The sequence below is a fragment of the Balaenoptera physalus genome (assembly GCF_965194825.1).
Source record: "Balaenoptera physalus genome assembly, chromosome: 6".
Taxonomy (NCBI): Eukaryota; Metazoa; Chordata; class Mammalia; order Artiodactyla; family Balaenopteridae; genus Balaenoptera; species Balaenoptera physalus.
In genome coordinates, this window is record NC_138885.1 from 65,325,968 (window position 1) to 65,343,181 (window position 17,214).

General features: G+C 38.1%; 1 long non-coding RNA gene across 1 annotated transcript; it reads right to left on the reverse strand.

Annotated features, from left to right (window-relative positions):
• Window positions 1–3,160: 3,160 nt before the first annotated feature.
• LOC309662598 lies at window positions 3,161–16,327 on the reverse strand. Its single transcript, XR_014264801.1, has 2 exons — window positions 9,871–16,327; window positions 3,161–9,553 (listed from the first exon to the last, which is right to left on the reverse strand). It is a non-coding gene; the product is annotated as an uncharacterized lncRNA (long non-coding RNA).
• Between the last annotated feature and the right edge of the window lie 887 nt (window positions 16,328–17,214).

Consider the following 17,214-nt stretch of genomic DNA (forward strand, 5'->3'; position numbering starts at 1 on the left):
AAACTCAACAGCACCGTTAGTCAACTGGATATAATCAATATCTATAGACTACATCCAACAGCAACAGAATACACATTGTTCTCAAGCTCACACTGAACATTCACCAAGACAGACCACATTCTGGGCTATAATATATATGTTAACAAATTTTAACAGATAGAAATCATATAATGCCTTCCCTCAGACCATGATCTAATTACACTAGAAATCAATAACAGAAAGGCAACTGGAAAATCCCATAATACATGGAAATTAAACAACATACTTCAAGTAACACATGGGCCAAAGAAGTCTCAAGAGAAATTTTAAAATATTTTGAATTAAATTAAAACACAATTTATCAAAATTTGTGGGATGCAGCAAAGCAGTGTTCAGAGGGAAATTTATAGCACTGAGTGAATATTAGAAAGGAAGAAAGATCTAAAATTAATCATTTAAGTTTCTACCTTAGAAAACTAGAGAAAGAAGTGCCAATTTAATCTGAAGTAAGCATCAGAAAAGAAATAATAAAAACTAGAGCAGAAATTAATGAAATTAAAAACAAGAAATATAGAAAAAAAATCAATGAAACCAAAAGCTATTTCTTTAAAAAGGTCAATAAAATTGACAAATTTCTAGCCAGGTTAAGAAAGAAAGAGAAAAATTATTAATTACTAATAACAGAGATGAAAGAAAGAACATCACTAGATATCCCAAGGACATTAAAAGGACAATAAAGGAATACTGTGAACAACTCTATGCCCACATATTTGATGATGAAACCTAGATGAAATAGACTAATTCCTTGAAAGACACAATTTGCCAAAGCTCACAAAAGAAACAGGTCATCTGAATAGGATTATATCAAAGAAATTGAATCAATAACTAATAACCCTCCAAAAAAGAAAGCCCCAGGCCCAGAAGGGTTCACTGGTGAATTCTACCAGACACTTAAGGAAGAAATCATACTAATTCTCTACAATCTCTTTCAGAGGATACAAGAAGAAGGAATATTTCCTAACTCATTCTATGAGGACAGCATTACCCTAATACCAAAGCCAGACAAAGACATTACAAGAAAGCTATAGACCAATATCTCTCTTAAATATAGATGCAAAAATCCTCAGTAAAAAACATTAGGAAATCAAATTCAACAATGTATAAAAAGAATTATACATGACAACAAATTGGGATTTATCCAAGGCAAGACTGGTTCAACATTTGAAAATCAATGTCATTCATAACATCAACAGCTTAAAAAGAAAAATCACATGATCACATCAATAGATGCAGAAAAAGCATTTGAAAAAATCTAACACTCATTCATGAGAAAAATTCTCTGCAAACTAAGAAGAGAGGGGAACTTTCTCACCTTGATAAAAAAAAAATCTACAAAACACCCTACATTAACATCATACTTAATGGTGAGAAACATGAAGCTTTCCCATTAAGATGGAAGAGGAAGAGCTTTCCACTAGGAGGAAGAAGGCAAGGATGCCCCCTCTCAGCACTCCTTTTCAACACTGTACTAGAAGTGCTAGCTCATGCAATAAGACAAGAAAAGGAAAGGTATACAGATTGGGAAGAAAAAATAAAACTTGTTTGTTTGCAGATGACATGATTGTCTTATGTAGAAAATCTGAAAGAAGTTGACAAAAACAATAACAACAACAACAACAAATCTCCTGGACCTAATAAGTGACTACAACAAGATTGAAGGATACAAAGTTAATGTACAAAGGTCAATTCCTTTCCCATATTCCATACAATTTGAAATTAAAAAGAAAATACCATTTATATTAGCACTCCAAAATGAAATATTAAGGTATAAGTTTAAGAAAATATGTATAAGATCTATAAAAGGAAAACTACAAAACTGATGAACAAGATCAAAGAACTAAATAAATAGATATTCCACGTTCATGGATAAGAAGACTATATTATCAAGACATCAGCTCTACCTACCTTGATCGATAAGATTCAATGTAATCCCCATCAAAATCCCAGTAAGTCATTTTGTGGACTTTGTCAAACTGATGCTAAAGTTTATATGGAAAGGCAGAAGAAAAATAGCCAACATAGTGCTGAAGAAGAACAAAGTTAGAGGACGGACATTACCTGACTTCAAGACTTACTACAAAGTTATAAAGTAATCAAGACAGTGTAATATTGGCAAAAGACTAGACAAATAGGTCAATAGAATAGAATAGAGCCCAGAAATAGACCCACATAAGTATACTCAACTAGATCTTTGACAAAGGAGCAAAAGCAATACAATGGAGCAAAGATAGTGTTTTCAACAAATGGTGCTGAACAATTGAGCATCCACGTGCAAAAAAATGAATCTAGGCAGAGACCTTATAGCCTTCACAAAAAGAAATTCAAAATAGATCATAGACCTAAACATAAAACACACAAATATAAAACTCCTAGAAGGTAACACAGGAGAAAACCTAGGTGACCTTAGGTATGGTGGTGACTTTTTAGATATAACACCAAAGACACAATCCATGAAAGAATTAAGTTGGATTTTATTAAAATTAAAAACTTCTGCTCTCTGAAACACAATGTCAACAGAATGAGAAGACAAGCCACAGAATGGGAAAAAAAATATTTGCAGAAGCCACAACTGACAAAGGACTGTTTTCCAAAATATACAAAGAACTCTTAAAACTCAATGATAAGAAAACAATCCAATTTAAAAATGAGCCAAAGATCTCAATAAACACCTCACCAAAGAAGATATACAGATGGCAAATAAGCATATGAAAAGATGTTCCACATCACATTATCAGGGGAATGCAAATTAAAACAATGAGATACCACTACATACCTATTACAATGGCCAAAATCTGGAATACTGACAACATCAAATGCTGATGAGAGAGTGGGGCAAAAATAACTCTCATTCATTGATGGTAGGAACACAAAATGGTACAGCCACTTTGGAAGACAGTTTAGTGTACAAAACTAAACATACCCTTACCATACGATCCAGCAATAATGCTCCTTGTTATTTATTCAAAGGAGCTAAAAACTTATGTCCATACAAAAACCTACACATGGATATTTATAGCAGCTTTATTCATAATTGCCAAAACTTGAAGGCAACCAAGATGTCCTTTAGTAGGTGAATGGATCAATAAACTGTGATATATCCAGACAGTGGAATATTATTCAGTGCTTTAAAAAAAAAAAAAAAAAAAGAGTGCTCAAGCCACAAAAAGACAGGGAGAAACCTTAATTGCATATTACTAAGTAAATGAAGCCAATCTGACACACTATGATTCTAACTATTTGACATTCTGGAAAAGGCAAAACTATGGAAACAAAAACATCAGTGGCTGCCAGGTGTTGAGGGGAGGGGACATATGAATACGTGGAGCACAAAGGTCTTTTAGGGCAGTGAAAATACTCTGTATGGTACCATAATGGTGGATGCATGTCATTATACATTTGTCCAAACCCACAGAATGTACAATATTGAGAGTGAACCCTAATGTAAATTACGGACTTTGGGTGATAAAGATGTATCAATGTAGGTTCACATCAAGTGTAACAAAGGTACCACTCTGGTGGGGGATGCTGATAATGGGGGAGGCTGTGCATGTGTGGGGACAGGGGGTATATGGGAAATCTCTGTACCTCCTAATTTTGCTGTGAATCTAAAACTGCTCTGGAAAAAAGTTAAGTGTTTTTTAAAATAGTAAAAACAAAGAAAGGAATTAAAATGGCACACTACAACATACTTATTTTACACAAAAGAAAGGAGTAAAGGAGGAAGACAGGAACAACGACAACCAAAAGAATTGAGACATAGGAAACAAAACCCAACTATCAAAACTAATAAGTGAGTTCAGCAAGGTTGTAGGATATAAGATCAATGTAGAAAAATCAGTCATATTTCTATATACTAACAGTGAACAATCTGAAAATAAACTTAAGAAAACAATGCCATTCATTAAAACATCATAAACAATAAAATCCTTAGGAATAAATTTAACAAAAGAAGTACCAGACCTGTTCACTGAGAACTATAAAACTATAAAACTGAAAACACTAAAACTATGAAACATGAAATTTTAAAAGATCTAAATAAGTAGAGGGAGATTCGAAGTTCATGAATTGAAAGACAAGATTGTAAAGAAGGCAATTCACCCCAAATTGATTTATAGATTCAACAAAATCCCTATCAGAATACCAACTGGCTTTTCTGAAGAAACTGATAAGCTAATCTAAAATTTATATAGAAGTGCAAAAGATCCAGCCAAAACAAATTTGAAAAAAAAAGCTGGAACATTTACACATTCCTATTTTAAAACTTAATATGAAGCTACAGTAATCAAGGCAATGTGGTGCTGGCATAAGTATAGTCATATAGATGAATGGAACAGAACTGAGAATCTATAAATAAACCCTTACATGTATGGTCAATTCATTTTTGACAAAAGCACCAAAGCAATTCACTGGGGGAAGGATAATCTTTCCAACAAATGGTGCTGAGACAATTAGACAGCCACATGCAAAAGGATAAATTTAGACCCTTCACACCATACAAAAAATTAGCTCAAAATAGATCACAGATCTAAATGTAAGAGCTAAAGATAAAATTTTCAAAGAAAACACAGGAGAAAATCTTGATGACCTTGGTTTAGGCAGAGTTTTTAGATGATACCAAAAGCATGATCCATAAAATTTTAAACTTGATAAATTGGACTTAATCAAAATTTAAAACTTCGGTGTTTCAAAAGACACCATTAAGAAAATAGACTAGGAGAAAATAATTGCAAATCTGATATAGGACTCATATCCAGAATGTATAAAGAACTCTTAAAACTCAATAATAAAAGGGCAAACCCCAATTTAAAAATAGGTTGAAGACTTAAACACAAATATCTACAAGCACATGAAAAGATGCCAACATCTTCAGTCACTGGGGAAATGCAAATTAAAACCAAAATGTAGTATCACTTCACACCCATTGAATAACTATAAGATAGACAATAATAAAGTGTTGCTGAGAATGTGGAAAAACTGTAAATTCATACATTATTGGAATATATAAAGTAGGAATATAAAATGATATATTGTACTTTGGGGGAGGTGATGGAAATATATTCAATATTAAAATTGGATTGTGGTGATGGTTACAGAGCTCTGTAAAGAATACCTCAATAGAGCTGTTAAAAAGAAAAACTAACTTTACCACTAAACTAACTTCCCATTTATAGTACTGGAACAAGTTAGACAACACCACAAGGAAACAATCAGATATGAAATGTGGGACATTATGTAAGACAAATGACTTACAATGTTAAGGACAAACAAGCAGGGGATTATTCCAGAATTAAAGACTAAAGGTACACAGCAATCAAGTATAATGCATCATTCTTGATTAGATTTTGCATCAGAAAAAACAAAGACATTTCTGGTGTTGTTGAGGAAGTTTGAATTTTGACTATTAGATGATACTATGAAATTATTGTTGAATTTTTATGTGTGATAATGGTATTGTTCGGTTGCAGCATGTCCTCATTCTTACGAGATATATGTGGAAATATTTAGGGATGAAGTACCATGATGTCTGCAACATACTTTCAAATGGTTCAGCAAAAATAAGTATGTATTTATAAAGATAAAGCAAATATGGAAAAATGTAAATAAGTGAAACTAGTTGAAAGGTATCCAAAAAGTTCATTTTACCTCTTCAAACATTTCTGTAGGTTTAAAATTTTTTTAAATAAAAAGTGGGGAGGAGATCTTCAAGATGGCGGAGGAGTAAGACCTGGAGATCACCTTCCTCCCCACAAATACATCAAAACTACATCTACATGTGGAACAACTCCTACAGAACACCTACTGAATGCTGGCAGAAGACCTCAGACTTCCCAAAAGGCAAGAAACTCCCCACGTACCTGGGTAGGGCAAAAGGAAAAAGAAAAAACAAAGACAAAAGAATAGGGACAGGACTCACACCTCTGGGAGGGAGCTGTGAAGGAGGAAGTTTCCACACACTAGGAAGCCCCTTCACTGGCAGGGATGGGGGGTGGGCAGGAGGGAAGCTTCAGAGCCACGAAGGAGAGCACAGCAACAGGGGTGCAGAGGGCAGAGAGATTCCTGCACAAAGGATCGGTGCTGACCAGTACTCACCAGCCTGAGAGGCTTGTCTGCTCACCCGCCGGGGCAGGTTGGGGCTGGGAGCTGAGGCTCAGGCTTCAGAGGTCAGATCCTAGGGAGAGGACTGGGGTTGGCTGCATGAACACAGCCTGAAGGGGGCTAGTGCGCCACAGCTAGCCCGGAGGGAGTCCGGGAAAAAGTCTGGACCTGCCGGAGAGGCAAGAGACCTTTATTTCAGGGTGTGCAAGGCATGGGGATTCCTTCCCAGTTTGCCCACAGAAGGCAGAGCACTGCCCAAGTGAGCTCAGAGATGGGCGCGAGCCGCGGCTAGCAGCTCGGACCCCAGAGACAGGCATGAACCTCTAATGCTGTGGCCGCTGCCACCAAGAATCCTGTGTGCAAGCACAGGTCACTATCCACACCTCCCCCGCCCCCACCGGGAGCCTGTGCAGCATACCACTGCCAAGGTCCCGTGATCCAGGGACAACTTCCCCAGGAGAATACATGGCGTGCCTCAGGCTGTTGCAATGTCAAGCCAGCCTCCGCCACCTCAGGATCGCCCGGCATTCCAATTATGACTACTGTACTCCTCCCTCCCTGGGGCCTGAGTGAGCAAGAGAGCACTAATCAGCTGCTGCTTTAACCCCCTCCTGTCTGGGTGGTGAATTGACTCCTGAGGGCAGCCTACACCCAGAGGCGGGACCAAAACCAAAGCTGAACCCCAGGAGCTGTGCGAACAAAGAAGAGAATGGGAAATTTCTCCGTGCAGCCTCAGGAGCAGCAGATTAAATCCTCACGATCAACTTGATAAACCCTGCATCTGAAGAATACCTGAATAGACCACAAATGTTCCCAAAACTGAGGCAGTGGACTTTGGGAGCAACTGTAGACTTGGGGTTTGCTTTCTGTGTCTAACTTGTTTCTGGTTTTATGTTTACCTTTGTTTAGTATTTAGAGCTTATTATCGTTAGTGGATTTGTTTATTGATTTGTTTCTCTCTTCCAGCTTTTTAAAAATTTATATATATATATATATTTTTTTTTTTTTCCTTTTTCTCTCTTTGTGAGTGTGTATGTTTCTTTGTGTGATTTTGTCTGTACAGGTTTGTTTTTACCATTTGTCCTAGGGTTCTGTCTGTCCGTTTTTGTTTTTTGGTTTTTTTTTTTTAATCTTTCTTCCTTTTCTTCTGAGCCCTGTGGTCTTGGTGCTCTGGCTGGGTGTTGGGCCTGAGCCTCTGAGGTGGGAGGGCTGAGGCCTGGACACTGGACCACCAGAAACCTCCCAGCCCCACTTAATATCAATTGGCGAGAGCTCTCCCAGAGATCTTTGTCTCAACACTAAGGCCCAGCTCCACCCAACGGCCAGCAAGCTCCAGTGCTGGACGCCCCATGCCAAACAAATAGCAAGACAGGAACACAACCCCACCCATTATCAGAGAGGCTGCCTAAAGTCATACTAAGTTCACAGACACTCCAAAACACACCACTGGACGTGGCCCTGCCCAGCAGAAGGACAAGATACAGCCCCACCCACCAGAACACAGGCTCCAATCCCCTCTACCAGGAAACCTATACAAGCCACTGAACCAACCTCACCCATGGGGGACAGACACCAAAAATAACAGGAACTACAAACCTGCAGACTGCGAACAGGAGACCCCAAACATAGTAAGTTAAACACAATGAGAAAACAGAGAAATATGCAGCAGATGAAGGAGCAAGGTAAAAACCCACCAGACCAAACAAATGAAGAGGCAGTCTACCTGAAAAAGAATTCAGAGTAATGCTGGTAAAGATGATCCAAAATCTCGGAAATAAAATGGAGAAAATACAAGAAACGTTTAACAAGGACCTAGAAGAACTAAAGAGCAAACAAACAGTGATGAACAACACAATAAATGAAATTTAAAATACCCTAGAAGGAATCAGTAGCAGACTAACTGAGGCAGAAGACCAGATAAGTGACCTGAAAGATAAAATAATGGAAATAACTGCCAAGGAGCAGAATAAAGAAAAAAGAATGAAAAGAATTGAGGACAGTCTCAGAGACCTCTGGGACAATATTAAATGCACCAACATTCGAATTATAGGGGTCCCAGAAGAAGAACAGAAAAAGAAAGGGTCTGAGAAAATATTTGAAGAGATTATAGTTGAAAACTTCCCTAACATGGGAAAGGAAATAGTCAATCAAGTCCAGGAAGGGCAGAGAGTCTCATACAGGATAAATCCAAGGAGAACACAACAAGACACATATTAATCAAACTATCAAAAATTAAATTCAAAGAAAAAATATTAAAAGCAGCAAGGGAAAAGCAACAAATAACATATAAGGGAAACCCCATAAGGTTAACAGCTGATCTTTCAGCAGAAACTCTGCAAGCCAGAAGAGAGTGGCAGGACATATTTAAAGTGATGAAAGGGAAAAACCTACAACAAAGATTACTCTACCCAGCAAGGATCTCATTCAGATTCGATGGAGAAATTAAAACCTTTACAGACAAGCAAAAGCTAAGAGAGTTCAGCACCACCAAACCAGCTTTACAACAAACGCTAAAGGAACTTCTTTAGGCAGGAAACACAAGAGAAAGAAAAGACCTACAGGGCTTCCCTGGTGGCGCGGTGTTTGGGAGTCTGCCTGCCGGTGCAGGGGATGTGGGTTCGAGCCCTGGTCTGGGAGGATCCCGCGTGCCATGGAGCGGCTGGGCCCGTGAGCCACAATTGCTGGGCCTGCGTGTCTGGAGCCTGTGCTCCGCAGGAAGAGGGGCCGCGATGGTGAGGGGCCCACGCACCACGGTGGAGGGTGGCCCCCACTTGCCGAGGCTGGGGGGGGGGCCTCGCACAGAAGCAAAGACCCAACACAGCCATAAATAAATAAAAATTAAAAAAAAAAAAATTAAAAAAAAAAAGACCTACAAAAACAAACCCAAAACAATTAAGAAAATGGTAATAGGAACATACATATCGATAATTACCTTAAATGTAAATGGATTAAATGCTCCAACCAAAAGACACAGGCTTGCTGAATGGATACAAAAACAAGACCCCTATATTTGCTGTCTATAAGAGACCCACTTCATACCTAGGGACACCTACAGACTGAAAGTGAGGGGATAGAAAAAGATATTCCATGCAAATGGAAATCAAAAGAAAGCGGGAGTAGCAATTCTCCTATCAGAGAAAACAGACTTTAAAATAAAGACTGTTACAAGAGACAAAGAAGGACACTACATAATGATCAAGGCATCAATCCAAGAAGAAGATATAACAATTGTAAATATTTATGCACTCAACATAGGAGCACCTCAATATATAAGGCAAATGCTAACAGCCATAAAAGGGGAAATCGACAGTAACACAATAATAGTAGGGGACTTTAACACCCCACTTTCATCAATGGACAGATCATCCAAAACGAAAATCAATAAGGAAACACAAGCTTTAAAAGACACACTAGGGGGCTTCCCTGGTGGCGCAGTGATTGAGAATCTGCCTGCCGATGCAGGGGACACGGGTTCGAGCCCTGGTCTGGGAAGATCCCACATGCCACGGAGCAACTGGGCCCGTGAGCCACAACTACTGAGCCTGCACGTCTGGAGCCTCTGCTCCGCAACAAAAGAGGCCGCGATAGTGAGAGGCCCGCGCACCGCGATGAAGAGTGGCCCCCGCTTGCCGCAACTAGAGAAAGCCCTTGCACAGAAACGAAGACCCACCACAGCCAAAAATAAATAAATAAATAAATAAAATTTAAAAAAAAAAAAAAAGACACACTAGGGACTTCCCTGGTGGTGCAGTGGTTAAGAATCCACCTGCCAATGCAGGGGACACAGGTTCAAGCCCTGGTCTGGGAAGACCCCACATGCCACGGAGCAACTAAGCCCGTGCGCCACAACTACTGAGCCTGCGCTCTAGAGCCCTAGAGCCACAATTACTGAAGCCCGTGTGCCTAGAGCCCATGCTCCCCAACAAGAGAAGCCACTGCACCACAACAAAGAGTAGCCCCGCTCACCACAACTAGAGAAAGCCCGTGCGCAGCAACGAAGACCCAATGCAGCCAAAAATAAATAAATTTATATTAAAAAAAAGAGAAAAGCTGCCCATTCATTAAAAAAATCAATCAATAAATAAGACACATTAGACCAGATAGACTTAACTGATATTTATGGACATTCCATCCAAAAACAAGAAAATACACTTTCTTCTCATGTGCTTATGGAACATTCTCCAGGATAGATCATACCTTGGGTCACAAATCAAGCCTCGGTAAATTTAAGAAAATTGAAATCGTATCAAGTATCTTTTCTGACCACAGTGCTATGAAACTAGATATCAATTACAGGAAAAAAACTGTAAAATATACATACACATGGAGGCTAAACAATACGCTACTAAATAACCAAGAGATCACTGAAGAAATCAAAGAGGAAATCAAAAAATACCTAGAAACAAATGACAATGAAAACACGATGACCCAAAACCTATGGGATGCAGCAAAAGCAGTTCTAAGAGGGAAGTTTATAGCAATACAAGCCTACCTCAAGAAACAAGAAAAACCTCAAATAAACAACCTAATCTTACAGCTAAAGCAATTAGAGAAAGAACAAAAAAACTCCAAAGTTACCAGAAGGAAAGAAATCATAAAGATCAGATCAGAAATAAATGAAAAAGAAATGAAGGAAACAATAGCAAAGATCAATAAAACTAAAAGCTGGTTCTTTGCGAAGGTAAACAAAATTGATAAACCATTAGCCAGACTCATCAAGAAAAAAAGGGAGAAGACTCAAATCAACAGAATTAGAAATGAAAAAGGAGAAGTAACAACTGACACTGCAGAAATACAAAGGATCATGAGAGATTACTACAAGCAACTATATGCCAATAAAATGGACAACCTGGAAGTAATGGACAGATTCTTAGAAAAGTACAACCTTCCAAGACAGAACCAGGAAGAAAAAGAAAGTATGAACAGACCAATCACAAGCAATGAAATTGAAACTATGATTAAAATTCTTCCAACAAACAAAAGCCCAGGACCAGATGGCTTCACAGGCAAATTCTATCAGAGAGGAGCTAACACCTATCCTTCTCAAACTCTTCCAAAATATAGCAGAGGGAGGAACACTCCCAAACTCACTCTACAAGGCCACCATCACCCTGATACCAAAACTGGACAAAGATGTCACAAAAAAAGAAAACTACAGACCAATATCACTGATGAACATACATGCAAAAATCCTCAACAAAACACTGGCAAACAGAATCCAACAGCACATTAAAAGGATCATACACCATGATCAAGTGGGGTTTATCCCAGGAATGCAAGAATTCTTCAATATAAACAAATCAATCAATGTGATACACCATATTAACAAACCATATGATGATCTCAATAGATGCAGAAAAAACTTTCGACAAAATTCAACACCCATTTATGATAAAAACTCTCCAGAAAGTGGGCATAGAGGGAACCTACCTCAACATAATAAAGGCCATATATGACAAACCCACAGCCAACATCGTTCTCAATGGTGAAAAACTGAAACCATTTCCTCTAAGATCAGGAACAAGACAAGGTTGCTCACTCTCACCACTATTATTCAACATAGTTTTGGAAGTGCTAGCCACAGCCATCAGAGAAGAAAAAGAAACAAAAGGAATCCAAATCGGAAAAGAAGAATCAAAGCTGTCACTGTCTGCAGATTACATGATACCATACACAGAGAATCCTAAAGGCACTACCAGAAAACTACTAGAGCTAATCAATGAATGTGGTAAAGGAGCAGGATACAAAATTAATGCACAGAAATCTCTTGCATTCCTATACACTAACGATGAAAAATCTGAAAGAGAAATTAAGGAAACAATCCCATTTACCACTGCAACAAAAAGAATAAAATGCCTAGGAATAAACCTTCCTAAGAAGACAAAAGACCTGTATGCAGACACTGATGAAAGAAATTAAAGACGATACAAACAGATGGAGAGATATACCATGTTCTTGGATTGGAAGAATCAACATTGTGAAAATGACTATACTACCCAAAGCAATCTATAGATTCAATGCAATCCCTATCAAGCTACCAATGGCATTTTTCACAGAACTAGAACAAAAAAATGTAACAACTTGTATGGAAACACAAAAGAGCCCGAATAGCCAAAGCAATCTTGAGAAAGAAAGATGGAGCCGGAGGAATCAGGCTCCCTGACTTCAGACTATATTACAAAGCTACAGTAATCAAGACAGTATGGTACTGGCACAAAAACAGAAATATAGATCAATGAAACAGGATAGAAAGCCCAGAGATAAACCCACGCACATATGGTCACCTTATTTTTGATAAAGGAGGCAAGAATATACAATGGAGAAAAGACAGCCTCTTCAATAAGTGGTGCTGGGAAAACTGGACAACTACATGTAAAAGAATGAAATTAGAACACTTCCTAACATCATATACAAAAATAAACTCAAAATGGATTACAGACCTAAATGTAAGGCCAGACACTATAAAACTCTTAGAGGAAAACATAGGCAGAACACTCTATGACATACATCACAGCAAGATCCTTTTTGACCCACCTCCTAGAAAAATGGAAATAAAAACAAAAATATACAAATGGGACCTAATGAAATTTAAAAGCTTTTGCACAGCAAAGGAAACCATAAACAAGATGAAAAGACAACCCTCAGAATGTGAGAAAATATTTGGAAACCGAGCAACTAAGAAAGGATTAATCTCCAAAATATACAAGCAGCTCATGCAGCTCAGTATCAAAAAAACAAACAACCCAATCCAAAAATGGGCAGAAGACCTAAATAGACATTCCTCCAAAGAAGACATATAGATTGCCAAGAAACACGTGAAAGGTTGCTCAACATCACTAATCATTAGAGAAATGCAAATCAAAACCACAATGAGGTATCACCTCACACTGGTCAGAATGGCCATCATCAAAAAATCTACAAACAGGGCTTCCCTGGTGGTGCAGTGGTTGAGAATCTGCCTGCCAATACAGGGGACATGGGTTCGAGCCCTGGTTTGGGAAGATCCCACATGCCGCGGAGCAACTAGGCCCGTGAGCCACAACTACTGAGCCTGCGCGTCTGGAGCCTGTGCTCCGCAACAAGAGAGGCCACGATAGTGAGAGGCCTGCACACCGCGATGAAGAATGGCCCCCACTTGCCACAACTAGAGAAAGCCCTCACACAGAAACGAAGACCCAACACAGCCAAAAATAAATTAATTAATTAATAAATTAAAAAAAAATCTACAAACAATAAATGCTGGAGAGGGTGTGGAGAAAAGGGAACCCTCTTGCACTGTTGGTGGGAATGTAAATTGATACAGCCACTATGGAGGACAGTATGAAGGTTCCTTAAAAAACTAAAAATAGAACTATCATGTGACCCAGCAATCCCACTACTGAGCATATACCCTGAGAAAACCACAATTCAAAAAGAGATATGTACCACAGTATTCATGGCAGCACTATTTACAATAGCCAGGACATGGAAGCATCCTAAGTGGCCATCGATAGATGAATGGATAAAGAAGATGTGGCACATGTATACAATGGAACATTACTTGGCCATAAAAAGAAACGAAATTGAGTTATTTTTAATGAGGTGGATGGACCTAGAGTCTGTTATACAGAGTGACGTAAGTCAGAAAGAGAGAAACAAATACCATACGCTAACACATATATATGGAATCTAAAAAAAACAGAAAGGTTCTAATGAACCTAGGGGCAGGACAGGAATAACGACGCAGACATAGAGAATGGACTTGAGGACACAGGGAGGGGGGAAGGGTAAGCTGGGACAAAGTGAGAGAGTAGCATTGACATATATACACTACCAAATGTAAAATAGATAGCTAGGGGGAAGCAGCTGCATAGCAGAGGGAGATCAGCTCGGTGCTTTGTGACCACCTAGAGGGGTGGGATAGAGAGGGTGGGAAGGAGATGCAAGAGGGAGGGGATATGGGGATATATATATATACGCATAGCTGATTCACTTTCTTATACAGCAGAAACTAACACACCATTGTAAAGCAATTATACTCCAATAAAGATTAAAAAAAAAAAAGACATTAAAAAGACTTAAATAAGTGATACAACATGTTCATGGATTAGAAGGTCCAATATAATAACATTAATTCTCTCCAAATGCCCTGCAGAATCATGGCAACTCCAATCAAAATCTCAATGTGTTTGGTTTGTTTTTTTAGTTTTGGGGAGGAAACTGACAAGCTGTTTACAATGGACATGGAAGAACAAAGAACCAAGAAGAGCCACAAGCTCTTGAAGAACAACAAGGTGAAAGGACTTGCTATACTATATATCAAAACCTTTTTAAGAGATATAGTAATGAAGAGAGTGTATACAGCACAGGAGAAGACCAATAAAACAAAATTAAAAGTCCAGAAATAAATCTTTGCATATATCAATGCTTAATATATAACAGAGAAAGCACTTCAAAGCAGTAGGAAAAGGAAGGTTTTTTTCAACCAATGGTGCTGGGACAACAGACTAACCATACAAAGAAGCAAAAAATAATAATAATAAATTACCTCATACCACATGCCAAAGACAGTTCCAAGTAGGATGAAACTTATGTGAGAGAGGCAAAACTAAAAAAGCATTTAAGAAGAAAATATCAGCCATATTCATAACCTGGAGAGAGAAAAAATTTGTAAGTGAAATGTAAACCATGCTACCCATAAGGGAAAATTGATGTATTTGAACATATTCAAATTAAAATGTTAATCAAAACATTGTGAAAAGACAAGCCACAAACTGGGAAAAGATTTTGTAACACCACTCATAAAGGAATAGTATCCAGAACATATAAAGAACCCCCTGCCAATTATTAAGAAAAATGGACAAAACCTGAACACACATTTCACTCACCAAAGATGAAATCCAAATAGCCAATAAACTTACAGGCATTCTCACATGCTATAAGGTGGAAAGTAAATTAGTGAAGTCTTTTTGAAGAACAATGTGACAATATATATGAACATATAAAAGGTGTCAGCCTCATTTGATATTAGGAAAATGCTAATTAAAATCACAAGATAACATTATACACTCGACAGATTGGTAAAACTTAAAGAGCCAATACACTCTTGAAGGAATGTAAATCAGTACAAGCATCTCTGGGAAATAGTTGGGCATGATCTAGCTAAGTTGAATCTTATAAACCTTGTGCCTCTGTGGTTCTGCTCTTAGGTATATATCCTTTTAAAAATGCATACTCCAAAACACACATACAAAATATCCAGAGCAGCACTGTCTGTAATATACCCAAACTGGAAACAACCCAGATGTCCAGAGTAAAATGGCAAAATAAATCGTAATATATTCATACAATGGAATAAGCAAATCATAGCTTATATAGCAAATTATAGGGATGAATCTTATAATGTTTAGAAAAGGAAGCAAAAGTATACAGTATAATTTGATTCACATAAATTTCAAAACCAGGAACTAAATAGTGTGTTTAGGAATGTATACGTGGGTGGTAAAACTATAAAGAAATGAAGAGCAGGGATGGTGTTAAGGACGACAGCAGGGGTTATGACGGGAGGATCCTGTGGGGGAACTTCTAAGGTATTAGAAATGTTCTCTTTCTTGACCTGGGTATTTACATAGGTGTTCACTTTATGACTGTCTGTTTAAAAAAAATCTGTGTGTGTGTCTGTGTATACATATACACATAGATTTTTCATGTATTTTCTGTATATCGCACTAGAGTAATAAGATACACAGATAGTAAATATGGAAAGACATTTTGACCTCACTAGTAATTAGTAAAATGAAAACTAAAACACCTATCACGATTTGCCTAAAATGTAAAAGACTGACAATATCCATTTTTGCTGCGGTTGCAAAGAAATAGGCGTTCTCCATATGCTGTCAGAAGGAAAGTAAATTAGTAAAGCCTTTTTGAAGAACAATGTGACAATATATATAAAAATGTAAAACCCATTATCTCGTGAAGTACCAATTCCAATTTGAAATATCCATCCTAATGAAATACTAGCACATGTACTCAAAATACGTGTACAAAGATGTTTACTGTTCACTACAGCATTGCTTGCAATAGTGAAAAAAATGAATAAATGTCAATAAGGTAGTTTTTGTGAAAAGTATCATAACCCATACACTGGAATACTATGCAGCTGTTAAAAATTAATCTTTGGGAACTGACCTGGAAAGATCTTAAAGACTTCAAGTGAGGGGCTTCCCTGGTGGCGCAGTGGTTGGGAGTCTGCCTGCCAATGCAGGGGATGCGGGTTCGAGCCCTGGTCTGGGGGGATCCCACGTGCCGCGGAGCAGCTGGGCCCGTGAGCCACAATTGCTGAGCCTGCGCGTCTGGAGCCTGTGCTCCGCAACGAGAGAGGCCGCGATGGTGAGAGGCCCGCGCACTGCAATGAAGAGTGGCCCCCGCTTGCCGCAACTGGAGAAAGCCCTCGCACAGAAACGAAGACCCAACACAGCCATAAATAAATAAATAAATAAATAAATAAAATATCTTCTTAAAAAAAAAAAAAAAAAGACTTCAAGTGAACAAAAGCAAGTCACAGAACAACACATACATAGCATAATCCTGTTTTTAAAATATAAATATGTACATATATATATATATATATATATATATATATATATGTATGTATGTATGAAAAACAGACTACAAATTTATACTCTAACCTGTTAGCAGTGATTACCTCTGGGGCAGGGAGGGTAAAGGGAGAAGCAGGGTAAAGAGGGTACTTTCACATCTTTCTTTCTCTCTCTCTCTCTCTCTCTCTATATATATATATATTGGTTTTTTTCCTGAATCTTTTGTAAAAACATATCCATGGACTACTTGCTTACTTTTAACCAGTGGTAATAGCAAAACAACTGTATTGCTATTTATTCCATTCCAATGAGAACAGCTGAATACATTTGGAAATAACTTGCTTTCAAAGCTAATTCTTTTGTTCCTGGAGGACCTCGAGAGAGCCTATAGTGCGTTATAGGGCTGTCAGCCATCAATTGATGAACCATGTGTAGGAGGTCCATCTCCAGGCTCACCCCTTGAAAATATTTGCATACATTCTCATATGCCGGCTCA